The sequence below is a fragment of the Triturus cristatus genome, chromosome 8 (assembly GCF_964204655.1).
Source record: "Triturus cristatus chromosome 8, aTriCri1.1, whole genome shotgun sequence".
Taxonomy (NCBI): domain Eukaryota; kingdom Metazoa; phylum Chordata; class Amphibia; order Caudata; family Salamandridae; genus Triturus; species Triturus cristatus.
Window position 1 is genome coordinate 738,635,736 of NC_140591.1, and position 14,272 is coordinate 738,650,007.

At 41.6% G+C, this 14,272-nt stretch overlaps 4 non-coding genes across 4 annotated transcripts; all 4 read right to left on the reverse strand.

The window, feature by feature from the left end:
- Positions 1–605: 605 nt before the first annotated feature.
- On the reverse strand, positions 606–678 carry TRNAV-CAC (transfer RNA valine (anticodon CAC)). Its single transcript has one exon. It is a non-coding gene; the product is annotated as a tRNA-Val (tRNA).
- Positions 679–5,379: 4,701 nt separating this feature from the next.
- Positions 5,380–5,452, reverse strand: TRNAV-CAC (transfer RNA valine (anticodon CAC)). Its single transcript has one exon. It is a non-coding gene; the product is annotated as a tRNA-Val (tRNA).
- Positions 5,453–7,770: 2,318 nt separating this feature from the next.
- Positions 7,771–7,843, reverse strand: TRNAV-CAC (transfer RNA valine (anticodon CAC)). Its single transcript has one exon. It is a non-coding gene; the product is annotated as a tRNA-Val (tRNA).
- A 4,701-nt stretch (positions 7,844–12,544) lies between these two features.
- TRNAV-CAC (transfer RNA valine (anticodon CAC)) lies at positions 12,545–12,617 on the reverse strand. The gene has a single exon. It is a non-coding gene; the product is annotated as a tRNA-Val (tRNA).
- Between the last annotated feature and the right edge of the window lie 1,655 nt (positions 12,618–14,272).

A 14,272-nucleotide genomic window follows, 5' to 3' on the forward strand; every position in this document is an offset into this window, starting at 1 on the left:
GATGCAGCTTTCTTATCTATGTCGTGATAGAACAGTTGTGAATTGAGTAGAAGAAGGGCCCTGATGTGATACTTATTACATGCAGCCTGTAAGATAGTCAAACATGCAGGCTAGGAAGGAAGATGCAAATATCAATGTATTAGAAAAACACCTAAAGGCGAATGATATGCTTTCATTCATGCATGGCTAGGAAAAATCGCCATACTGTTGCAAACATTCTTACACCACCAACTGGAAATAAATGATTCTGACATTAAACGTAAAGGTGACAATGCATTTGTATCATCACCTTGAGAAGGATCATCTTGGAATTGAGCCGAGGGCCTCTGCACTCAAAGCCAGAAACACTCCACTAAAATAAGATTCCTGTTGGTGCCAACAATTCTCCATGTTAATGCTTGTTCTAGGTGAGCAGTGAACCGATTGCAGGGCTCTTTTGAAAGCAAGGTCTGAGAACCAACAGATACATCCACACGCCGATTACTTTAGTGTTTTGAGAGAATTCCCTTTCTTGGAACGAGATTGCATGAAATAATCTTCAGGGCTTGGACAATTCCATGGCAAAACGGCACCTATCAACATTGTAGCCAACACAATATAACAACTGTTTCTGCCCGGTTTCGAACCGGGGACCTTTCGCATGTGAGGCGAACGTGATAACCACTACACTACAGAAACAGATACCTACAGTTGATTTTTCTGTAATGAAACTGCTCCGAACTGGCTATTCCATGGGCCTCTGGCTTTAGATTTCTTTCATGCAACCTGCCCGACATCCCTAGCTGAACGCTCGTACATGCCATGCAAGACCAGATGTTTGGTATTAGCTCAGACTGGGCAGGGCTGAAGCATGAGACTCTAGCAAAGAATTATCCACTACTGCAAAGAAAAAATTGATGTTGGTTTTGAAACGCAAACTTCAAAACAACTTGAAAAGAGTACCAAGAAAAGGGCTCGTCCGGGATTTGAACCCGGGACCTCTCGCACCCAAAGCGAGAATCATACCCCTAGACTAACGAGCCCTCAAAATCCTCTTACCTCTCAAAAGCTAATAACGGCTCTAAGCCCGCAATGAAGATCATGCTGGTATCTTTATGATGCTTGGTCTGTGAATACGCATGAAAGTCAGTCTCAACTTACCCTTTCTCAAACGATAGCACTATCATTTACAAGTGTCTCCTTTTATTCCGTCCCAGCTTTGGACACGTCTTACAGGAAGTCAGCCCTTATTTATATATTTCTGCAGTGGCTGAAGCTTAATGAGAAAGAGTAACAAGTTGTTCATAACAGCATAAGAAACACATTGTGCATTTTATCTCAAATACTCCTTCACTTTGTGCCAAAAGAAATACCAAGGTGAATACCTAGGCCACAGATTCAAGCTAAAGATCTTCCTGCTGAATGCAAGGCGCAATAAAAACTGCATATCGCTGGACTAAAGCATTCCTTGCATAGCCTCTAACATCATAACATAACTGAGCTGCTAGCAGCAAGCTAACCAATAACTTTCTGAAATGAGAATTACATGTGCTTATCTGCTCAATCAGTGCTCGATCAGGCGAGATTTAGAAAAGGTGGAAAGGGTCCAAGTGGATGCCCCTTCCTTTTTAGGGTGGGTCCTGCTGACTATCATAGGATTGCTTGTAAAAGTGGCCAGGGTCAGAGGAAAAGCTGCCAACACTTCTTAGCGTTCTCTATAGATGCAGCCATTTTCTGTGACTGTAATTTCGGCCTTTTCCCAGAAGTCTCTATTCTGCCTATGCAAATTAACAAAAGCAGTGCTTATTCCTCACTTGCTCAAATGTCCTTCCTGTCCAGAAAGCTCTGATTAAGCATGCTTATTTTCTTTTTCTGGGATATTTTAAATTGTTTCGCTGTCCAGTCTGTGGCAGTAGAAAGCTGCTTATGATGCCAGGTTTTGATGAATCCCCAAGGTACAAGTACAGAGGAATATATCAGTCTCTAGGATATGGAACTTTTAGCTAACACATCACAATATGTGATGCTTGCCAAGAAAACACTACATTCTGGAGCGCTGATGATCAGAACATTCTGCTCCTGAAGGATAGAAAAGACAGCTTGATTGAAATAAAGTCTGTTTATATTGACGCTCTCTCTCTCCCTATATATACATACATGCATACACACACACACACAGGTATGTCATGCATTTCTTCAGATTTGTTTCAACCATTTACCATTTATTGGAGAATCCCTACTTTTCAAGTGACTGCAAATGAAGTCATCTCTGGCACTTTTTGTGCAAAGTAAGAGACACACATGACACCTTTTTATAAAAGTCATCGCTTTCTTTGTTACTGTGTACTTTCAAAGCATGGGGCTTTCACACGTCAGGTAAACCTGATTACCACTACACAACAAAAGCAGATGCAGCTTTCTTATCTATGTCGTGATAGAACAGTTGTGAATTGAGTAGAAGAAGGGCCCTGATGTGATACTTATTACATGCAGCCTGTAAGATAGTCAAACATGCAGGCTAGGAAGGAAGATGCAAATATCAATGTATTAGAAAAACACCTAAAGGCGAGTGATATGCTTTCATTCATGCATGGCTAGGAAAAATCGCCATACTGTTGCAAACATTCTTACACCACCAACTGGAAATAAATGATTCTGACATTAAACGTAAAGGTGACAATGCATTTGTATCATCACCCTGAGAAGGATCATCTTGGAATTGAGCCGAGGGCCTCTGCACTCAAAGCCAGAAACACTCCACTAAAATAAGATTCCTGTTGGTGCCAACAATTCTCCATGTTAATGCTTGTTCTAGGTGAGCAGTGAACCGATTGCAGGGCTCTTTTGAAAGCAAGGTCTGAGAACCAACAGATACATCCACACGCCGATTACTTTAGTGTTTTGAGAGAATTCCCTTTCTTGGAACGAGATTGCATGAAATAATCTTCAGGGCTTGGACAATTCCATGGCAAAACGGCACCTATCAACATTGTAGCCAACACAATATAAAAACTGTTTCTGCCCGGTTTCGAACCGGGGACCTTTCACGTGTGAGGCGAACGTGATAACCACTACATTACAGAAACAGATACCTACAGTTGATTTTTCTGTAATGAAACTGCTCCGAACTGGCTATTCCATGGGCCTCTGGCTTTAGATTTCTTTCATGCAACCTGCCCGACATCCCTAGCTGAACGCTCGTACATGCCATGCAAGACCAGATGTTTGGTATTAGCTCAGACTGGGCAGGGCTGAAGCATGAGACTCTAGCAAAGAATTATCCACTACTGCAAAGAAAAAATTGATGTTGGTTTTGAAACGCAAACTTCAAAACAACTTGAAAAGAGTACCAAGAAAAGGGCTCGTCCGGGATTTGAACCTGGGACCTCTCGCACCCAAAGCGAGAATCATACCCCTAGACCAACAAGCCCTCAAAATCCTCTTACCTCTCAAAAGCTAATACCGGCTCTAAGCCCGCAATGAAGATCATGCTGGTATCTTTATGATGCTTGGTCTGTGAATACGCATGAAAGTCAGTCTCAACTTACCCTTTCTCAAACGATAGCACTATCATTTACAAGTGTCTCCTTTTATTCCGTCCCAGCTTTGGACACGTCTTACAGGAAGTCAGCCCTTATTTATATATTTCTGCAGTGGCTGAAGCTTAATGAGAAAGAGTAACAAGTTGTTCATAACAACATAAGAAACACATTGTGCATTTTCTCTCAAATACTCCTTCACTTTGTGCCAAAAAAAATACCAAGGTGAATACCTAGGCCACAGATTCAAGCTAAAGATCTTCCTGCTGAATGCAAGGCGCAATAAAAACTGCATATCGCTGGACTAAAGCATTCCTTGCATAGCCTCTAACATCATAACATAACTGAGCTGCTAGCAGCAAGCTAACCAATACCTTTCTGAAATGAGAATGACATGTGCTTATCGGCTCGATCAGGGCTCGATCAGGCGAGATTTAGAAAAGGTGGAAAGGGTCCAAGTGGATGCCCCTTCCTTTTTAGGGTGGGTCCTGCTGACTATCATAGGATTGCTTGTAAAAGTGGCCAGGGTCAGAGGAAAAGCTGCCAACACTTCTTAGCGTTCTCTATAGATGCAGCCATTTTCTGTGACTGTAATTTCGGCCTTTTCCCAGAAGTCTCTATTCTGCCTATGCAAATTAACAAAAGCAGTGCTTATTCCTCACTTGCTCAAATGTCCTTCCTGTCCAGAAAGCTCTGATTAAGCATGCTTATTTTCTTTTTCTGGGATATTTTAAATTGTTTCGCTGTCCAGTCTGTGGCAGTAGAAAGCTGCTTATGATGCCAGGTTTTGATGAATCCCCAAGGTACAAGTACAGAGGAATATATCAGTCTCTAGGATATGGAACTTTTAGCTAACACATCACAATATGTGATGCTTGCCAAGAAAACACTACATTCTGGAGCGCTGATGATCAGAACATTCTGCTCCTGAAGGATAGAAAAGACAGCTTGATTGAAATAAAGTCTGTTTATATTGACGCTCTCTCTCTCCCTATATATACATACATGCATACACACACACACACAGGTATGTCATGCATTTCTTCAGATTTGTTTCAACCATTTACCATTTATTGGAGAATCCCTACTTTTCAAGTGACTGCAAATGAAGTCATCTCTGGCACTTTTTGTGCAAAGTAAGAGACACACATGACACCTTTTTATAAAAGTCATCGGTTTCTTTGTTACTGTGTACTTTCAAAGCATGGGGCTTTCACACGTCAGGTAAACCTGATTACCACTACACAACAAAAGCAGATGCAGCTTTCTTATCTATGTCGTGATAGAACAGTTGTGAATTGAGTAGAAGAAGGGCCCTGATGTGATACTTATTACATGCAGCCTGTAAGATAGTCAAACATGCAGGCTAGGAAGGCAGATGCAAATATCAATGTATTAGAAAAACACCTAAAGGCGAGTGATATGCTTTCATTCATGCATGGCTAGGAAAAATCGCCATACTGTTGCAAACATTCTTACACCACCAACTGGAAATAAATGATTCTGACATTAAACGTAAAGGTGACAATGCATTTGTATCATCACCCTGAGAAGGATCATCTTGGAATTGAGCCGAGGGCCTCTGCACTCAAAGCCAGAAACACTCCACTAAAATAAGATTCCTGTTGGTGCCAACAATTCTCCATGTTAATGCTTGTTCTAGGTGAGCAGTGAACCGATTGCAGGGCTCTTTTGAAAGCAAGGTCTGAGAACCAACAGATACATCCACACGCCGATTTCTTTAGTGTTTTGAGAGAATTCCCTTTCTTGGAACGAGATTGCATGAAATAATCTTCAGGGCTTGGACAATTCCATGGCAAAACGGCACCTATCAACATTGTAGCCAACACAATATAACAACTGTTTCTGCCCGGTTTCGAACCGGGGACCTTTCGCGTGTGAGGCGAACGTGATAACCACTACACTACAGAAACAGATACCTACAGTTGATTTTTCTGTAATGAAACTGCTCCGAACTGGCTATTCCATGGGCCTCTGGCTTTAGATTTCTTTCATGCAACCTGCCCGACATCCCTAGCTGAACGCTCGTACATGCCATGCAAGACCAGATGTTTGGTATTAGCTCAGACTGGGCAGGGCTGAAGCATGAGACTCTAGCAAAGAATTATCCACTACTGCAAAGAAAAAATTGATGTTGGTTTTGAAACGCAAACTTCAAAACAACTTGAAAAGAGTACCAAGAAAAGGGCTCGTCCGGGATTTGAACCTGGGACATCTCGCACCCAAAGCGAGAATCATACCCATAGACCAACGAGCCCTCAAAATCCTCTTACCTCTCAAAAGCTAATACCGGCTCTAAGCCCGCAATGAAGATCATGCTGGTATCTTTATGATGCTTGGTCTGTGAATACGCATGAAAGTCAGTCTCAACTTACCCTTTCTCAAACGATAGCACTATCATTTACAAGTGTCTCCTTTTATTCCGTCCCAGCTTTGGACACGTCTTACAGGAAGTCAGCCCTTATTTATATATTTCTGCAGTGGCTGAAGCTTAATGAGAAAGAGTAACAAGTTGTTCATAACAACATAAGAAACACATTGTGCATTTTCTCTCAAATACTCCTTCACTTTGTGCCAAAAAAAATACCAAGGTGAATACCTAGGCCACAGATTCAAGCTAAAGATCTTCCTGCTGAATGCAAGGCGCAATAAAAACTGCATATCGCTGGACTAAAGCATTCCTTGCATAGCCTCTAACATCATAACATAACTGAGCTGCTAGCAGCAAGCTAACCAATACCTTTCTGAAATGAGAATGACATGTGCTTATCGGCTCGATCAGGGCTCGATCAGGCAAGATTTAGAAAAGGTGGAAAGGGTCCAAGTGGATGCCCCTTCCTTTTTAGGGTGGGTCCTGCTGACTATCATAGGATTGCTTGTAAAAGTGGCCAGGGTCAGAGGAAAAGCTGCCAACACTTCTTAGCGTTCTCTATAGATGCAGCCATTTTCTGTGACTGTAATTTCGGCCTTTTCCCAGAAGTCTCTATTCTGCCTATGCAAATTAACAAAAGCAGTGCTTATTCCTCACTTGCTCAAATGTCCTTCCTGTCCAGAAAGCTCTGATTAAGCATGCTTATTTTCTTTTTCTGGGATATTTTAAATTGTTTCGCTGTCCAGTCTGTGGCAGTAGAAAGCTGCTTATGATGCCAGGTTTTGATGAATCCCCAAGGTACAAGTACAGAGGAATATATCAGTCTCTAGGATATGGAACTTTTAGCTAAAACATCACAATATGTGATGCTTGCCAAGAAAACACTACATTCTGGAGCGCTGATGATCAGAACATTCTGCTCCTGAAGGATAGAAAAGACAGCTTGATTGAAATAAAGTCTGTTTATATTGACGCTCTCTCTCTCCCTATATATACATACATGCGTACACACACACACACACACAGGTATGTCATGCATTTCTTCAGATTTGTTTCAACCATTTACCATTTATTGGAGAATCCCTACTTTTCAAGTGACTGCAAATGAAGTCATCTCTGGCACTTTTTGTGCAAAGTAAGAGACACACATGACACCTTTTTATAAAAGTCATCGGTTTCTTTGTTACTGTGTACTTTCAAAGCATGGGGCTTTCACACGTCAGGTAAACCTGATTACCACTACACAACAAAAGCAGATGCAGCTTTCTTATCTATGTCGTGATAGAACAGTTGTGAATTGAGTAGAAGAAGGGCCCTGATGTGATACTTATTACATGCAGCCTGTAAGATAGTCAAACATGCAGGCTAGGAAGGAAGATGCAAATATCAATGTATTAGAAAAACACCTAAAGGCGAATGATATGCTTTCATTCATGCATGGCTAGGAAAAATCGCCATACTGTTGCAAACATTCTTACACCACCAACTGGAAATAAATGATTCTGACATTAAACGTAAAGGTGACAATGCATTTGTATCATCACCTTGAGAAGGATCATCTTGGAATTGAGCCGAGGGCCTCTGCACTCAAAGCCAGAAACACTCCACTAAAATAAGATTCCTGTTGGTGCCAACAATTCTCCATGTTAATGCTTGTTCTAGGTGAGCAGTGAACCGATTGCAGGGCTCTTTTGAAAGCAAGGTCTGAGAACCAACAGATACATCCACACGCCGATTACTTTAGTGTTTTGAGAGAATTCCCTTTCTTGGAACGAGATTGCATGAAATAATCTTCAGGGCTTGGACAATTCCATGGCAAAACGGCACCTATCAACATTGTAGCCAACACAATATAACAACTGTTTCTGCCCGGTTTCGAACCGGGGACCTTTCGCATGTGAGGCGAACGTGATAACCACTACACTACAGAAACAGATACCTACAGTTGATTTTTCTGTAATGAAACTGCTCCGAACTGGCTATTCCATGGGCCTCTGGCTTTAGATTTCTTTCATGCAACCTGCCCGACATCCCTAGCTGAACGCTCGTACATGCCATGCAAGACCAGATGTTTGGTATTAGCTCAGACTGGGCAGGGCTGAAGCATGAGACTCTAGCAAAGAATTATCCACTACTGCAAAGAAAAAATTGATGTTGGTTTTGAAACGCAAACTTCAAAACAACTTGAAAAGAGTACCAAGAAAAGGGCTCGTCCGGGATTTGAACCCGGGACCTCTCGCACCCAAAGCGAGAATCATACCCCTAGACTAACGAGCCCTCAAAATCCTCTTACCTCTCAAAAGCTAATAACGGCTCTAAGCCCGCAATGAAGATCATGCTGGTATCTTTATGATGCTTGGTCTGTGAATACGCATGAAAGTCAGTCTCAACTTACCCTTTCTCAAACGATAGCACTATCATTTACAAGTGTCTCCTTTTATTCCGTCCCAGCTTTGGACACGTCTTACAGGAAGTCAGCCCTTATTTATATATTTCTGCAGTGGCTGAAGCTTAATGAGAAAGAGTAACAAGTTGTTCATAACAGCATAAGAAACACATTGTGCATTTTATCTCAAATACTCCTTCACTTTGTGCCAAAAGAAATACCAAGGTGAATACCTAGGCCACAGATTCAAGCTAAAGATCTTCCTGCTGAATGCAAGGCGCAATAAAAACTGCATATCGCTGGACTAAAGCATTCCTTGCATAGCCTCTAACATCATAACATAACTGAGCTGCTAGCAGCAAGCTAACCAATAACTTTCTGAAATGAGAATTACATGTGCTTATCTGCTCAATCAGTGCTCGATCAGGCGAGATTTAGAAAAGGTGGAAAGGGTCCAAGTGGATGCCCCTTCCTTTTTAGGGTGGGTCCTGCTGACTATCATAGGATTGCTTGTAAAAGTGGCCAGGGTCAGAGGAAAAGCTGCCAACACTTCTTAGCGTTCTCTATAGATGCAGCCATTTTCTGTGACTGTAATTTCGGCCTTTTCCCAGAAGTCTCTATTCTGCCTATGCAAATTAACAAAAGCAGTGCTTATTCCTCACTTGCTCAAATGTCCTTCCTGTCCAGAAAGCTCTGATTAAGCATGCTTATTTTCTTTTTCTGGGATATTTTAAATTGTTTCGCTGTCCAGTCTGTGGCAGTAGAAAGCTGCTTATGATGCCAGGTTTTGATGAATCCCCAAGGTACAAGTACAGAGGAATATATCAGTCTCTAGGATATGGAACTTTTAGCTAACACATCACAATATGTGATGCTTGCCAAGAAAACACTACATTCTGGAGCGCTGATGATCAGAACATTCTGCTCCTGAAGGATAGAAAAGACAGCTTGATTGAAATAAAGTCTGTTTATATTGACGCTCTCTCTCTCCCTATATATACATACATGCATACACACACACACACAGGTATGTCATGCATTTCTTCAGATTTGTTTCAACCATTTACCATTTATTGGAGAATCCCTACTTTTCAAGTGACTGCAAATGAAGTCATCTCTGGCACTTTTTGTGCAAAGTAAGAGACACACATGACACCTTTTTATAAAAGTCATCGCTTTCTTTGTTACTGTGTACTTTCAAAGCATGGGGCTTTCACACGTCAGGTAAACCTGATTACCACTACACAACAAAAGCAGATGCAGCTTTCTTATCTATGTCGTGATAGAACAGTTGTGAATTGAGTAGAAGAAGGGCCCTGATGTGATACTTATTACATGCAGCCTGTAAGATAGTCAAACATGCAGGCTAGGAAGGAAGATGCAAATATCAATGTATTAGAAAAACACCTAAAGGCGAGTGATATGCTTTCATTCATGCATGGCTAGGAAAAATCGCCATACTGTTGCAAACATTCTTACACCACCAACTGGAAATAAATGATTCTGACATTAAACGTAAAGGTGACAATGCATTTGTATCATCACCCTGAGAAGGATCATCTTGGAATTGAGCCGAGGGCCTCTGCACTCAAAGCCAGAAACACTCCACTAAAATAAGATTCCTGTTGGTGCCAACAATTCTCCATGTTAATGCTTGTTCTAGGTGAGCAGTGAACCGATTGCAGGGCTCTTTTGAAAGCAAGGTCTGAGAACCAACAGATACATCCACACGCCGATTACTTTAGTGTTTTGAGAGAATTCCCTTTCTTGGAACGAGATTGCATGAAATAATCTTCAGGGCTTGGACAATTCCATGGCAAAACGGCACCTATCAACATTGTAGCCAACACAATATAAAAACTGTTTCTGCCCGGTTTCGAACCGGGGACCTTTCACGTGTGAGGCGAACGTGATAACCACTACATTACAGAAACAGATACCTACAGTTGATTTTTCTGTAATGAAACTGCTCCGAACTGGCTATTCCATGGGCCTCTGGCTTTAGATTTCTTTCATGCAACCTGCCCGACATCCCTAGCTGAACGCTCGTACATGCCATGCAAGACCAGATGTTTGGTATTAGCTCAGACTGGGCAGGGCTGAAGCATGAGACTCTAGCAAAGAATTATCCACTACTGCAAAGAAAAAATTGATGTTGGTTTTGAAACGCAAACTTCAAAACAACTTGAAAAGAGTACCAAGAAAAGGGCTCGTCCGGGATTTGAACCTGGGACCTCTCGCACCCAAAGCGAGAATCATACCCCTAGACCAACAAGCCCTCAAAATCCTCTTACCTCTCAAAAGCTAATACCGGCTCTAAGCCCGCAATGAAGATCATGCTGGTATCTTTATGATGCTTGGTCTGTGAATACGCATGAAAGTCAGTCTCAACTTACCCTTTCTCAAACGATAGCACTATCATTTACAAGTGTCTCCTTTTATTCCGTCCCAGCTTTGGACACGTCTTACAGGAAGTCAGCCCTTATTTATATATTTCTGCAGTGGCTGAAGCTTAATGAGAAAGAGTAACAAGTTGTTCATAACAACATAAGAAACACATTGTGCATTTTCTCTCAAATACTCCTTCACTTTGTGCCAAAAAAAATACCAAGGTGAATACCTAGGCCACAGATTCAAGCTAAAGATCTTCCTGCTGAATGCAAGGCGCAATAAAAACTGCATATCGCTGGACTAAAGCATTCCTTGCATAGCCTCTAACATCATAACATAACTGAGCTGCTAGCAGCAAGCTAACCAATACCTTTCTGAAATGAGAATGACATGTGCTTATCGGCTCGATCAGGGCTCGATCAGGCGAGATTTAGAAAAGGTGGAAAGGGTCCAAGTGGATGCCCCTTCCTTTTTAGGGTGGGTCCTGCTGACTATCATAGGATTGCTTGTAAAAGTGGCCAGGGTCAGAGGAAAAGCTGCCAACACTTCTTAGCGTTCTCTATAGATGCAGCCATTTTCTGTGACTGTAATTTCGGCCTTTTCCCAGAAGTCTCTATTCTGCCTATGCAAATTAACAAAAGCAGTGCTTATTCCTCACTTGCTCAAATGTCCTTCCTGTCCAGAAAGCTCTGATTAAGCATGCTTATTTTCTTTTTCTGGGATATTTTAAATTGTTTCGCTGTCCAGTCTGTGGCAGTAGAAAGCTGCTTATGATGCCAGGTTTTGATGAATCCCCAAGGTACAAGTACAGAGGAATATATCAGTCTCTAGGATATGGAACTTTTAGCTAACACATCACAATATGTGATGCTTGCCAAGAAAACACTACATTCTGGAGCGCTGATGATCAGAACATTCTGCTCCTGAAGGATAGAAAAGACAGCTTGATTGAAATAAAGTCTGTTTATATTGACGCTCTCTCTCTCCCTATATATACATACATGCATACACACACACACACAGGTATGTCATGCATTTCTTCAGATTTGTTTCAACCATTTACCATTTATTGGAGAATCCCTACTTTTCAAGTGACTGCAAATGAAGTCATCTCTGGCACTTTTTGTGCAAAGTAAGAGACACACATGACACCTTTTTATAAAAGTCATCGGTTTCTTTGTTACTGTGTACTTTCAAAGCATGGGGCTTTCACACGTCAGGTAAACCTGATTACCACTACACAACAAAAGCAGATGCAGCTTTCTTATCTATGTCGTGATAGAACAGTTGTGAATTGAGTAGAAGAAGGGCCCTGATGTGATACTTATTACATGCAGCCTGTAAGATAGTCAAACATGCAGGCTAGGAAGGCAGATGCAAATATCAATGTATTAGAAAAACACCTAAAGGCGAGTGATATGCTTTCATTCATGCATGGCTAGGAAAAATCGCCATACTGTTGCAAACATTCTTACACCACCAACTGGAAATAAATGATTCTGACATTAAACGTAAAGGTGACAATGCATTTGTATCATCACCCTGAGAAGGATCATCTTGGAATTGAGCCGAGGGCCTCTGCACTCAAAGCCAGAAACACTCCACTAAAATAAGATTCCTGTTGGTGCCAACAATTCTCCATGTTAATGCTTGTTCTAGGTGAGCAGTGAACCGATTGCAGGGCTCTTTTGAAAGCAAGGTCTGAGAACCAACAGATACATCCACACGCCGATTTCTTTAGTGTTTTGAGAGAATTCCCTTTCTTGGAACGAGATTGCATGAAATAATCTTCAGGGCTTGGACAATTCCATGGCAAAACGGCACCTATCAACATTGTAGCCAACACAATATAACAACTGTTTCTGCCCGGTTTCGAACCGGGGACCTTTCGCGTGTGAGGCGAACGTGATAACCACTACACTACAGAAACAGATACCTACAGTTGATTTTTCTGTAATGAAACTGCTCCGAACTGGCTATTCCATGGGCCTCTGGCTTTAGATTTCTTTCATGCAACCTGCCCGACATCCCTAGCTGAACGCTCGTACATGCCATGCAAGACCAGATGTTTGGTATTAGCTCAGACTGGGCAGGGCTGAAGCATGAGACTCTAGCAAAGAATTATCCACTACTGCAAAGAAAAAATTGATGTTGGTTTTGAAACGCAAACTTCAAAACAACTTGAAAAGAGTACCAAGAAAAGGGCTCGTCCGGGATTTGAACCTGGGACATCTCGCACCCAAAGCGAGAATCATACCCATAGACCAACGAGCCCTCAAAATCCTCTTACCTCTCAAAAGCTAATACCGGCTCTAAGCCCGCAATGAAGATCATGCTGGTATCTTTATGATGCTTGGTCTGTGAATACGCATGAAAGTCAGTCTCAACTTACCCTTTCTCAAACGATAGCACTATCATTTACAAGTGTCTCCTTTTATTCCGTCCCAGCTTTGGACACGTCTTACAGGAAGTCAGCCCTTATTTATATATTTCTGCAGTGGCTGAAGCTTAATGAGAAAGAGTAACAAGTTGTTCATAACAACATAAGAAACACATTGTGCATTTTCTCTCAAATACTCCTTCACTTTGTGCCAAAAAAAATACCAAGGTGAATACCTAGGCCACAGATTCAAGCTAAAGATCTTCCTGCTGAATGCAAGGCGCAATAAAAACTGCATATCGCTGGACTAAAGCATTCCTTGCATAGCCTCTAACATCATAACATAACTGAGCTGCTAGCAGCAAGCTAACCAATACCTTTCTGAAATGAGAATGACATGTGCTTATCGGCTCGATCAGGGCTCGATCAGGCAAGATTTAGAAAAGGTGGAAAGGGTCCAAGTGGATGCCCCTTCCTTTTTAGGGTGGGTCCTGCTGACTATCATAGGATTGCTTGTAAAAGTGGCCAGGGTCAGAGGAAAAGCTGCCAACACTTCTTAGCGTTCTCTATAGATGCAGCCATTTTCTGTGACTGTAATTTCGGCCTTTTCCCAGAAGTCTCTATTCTGCCTATGCAAATTAACAAAAGCAGTGCTTATTCCTCACTTGCTCAAATGTCCTTCCTGTCCAGAAAGCTCTGATTAAGCATGCTTATTTTCTTTTTCTGGGATATTTTAAATTGTTTCGCTGTCCAGTCTGTGGCAGTAGAAAGCTGCTTATGATGCCAGGTTTTGATGAATCCCCAAGGTACAAGTACAGAGGAATATATCAGTCTCTAGGATATGGAACTTTTAGCTAAAACATCACAATATGTGATGCTTGCCAAGAAAACACTACATTCTGGAGCGCTGATGATCAGAACATTCTGCTCCTGAAGGATAGAAAAGACAGCTTGATTGAAATAAAGTCTGTTTATATTGACGCTCTCTCTCTCCCTATATATACATACATGCGTACACACACACACACACACAGGTATGTCATGCATTTCTTCAGATTTGTTTCAACCATTTACCATTTATTGGAGAATCCCTACTTTTCAAGTGACTGCAAATGAAGTCATCTCTGGCACTTTTTGTGCAAAGTAAGAGACACACATGACACCTTTTTATAAAAGTCATCGGTTTCTTTGTTACTGTGTACTTT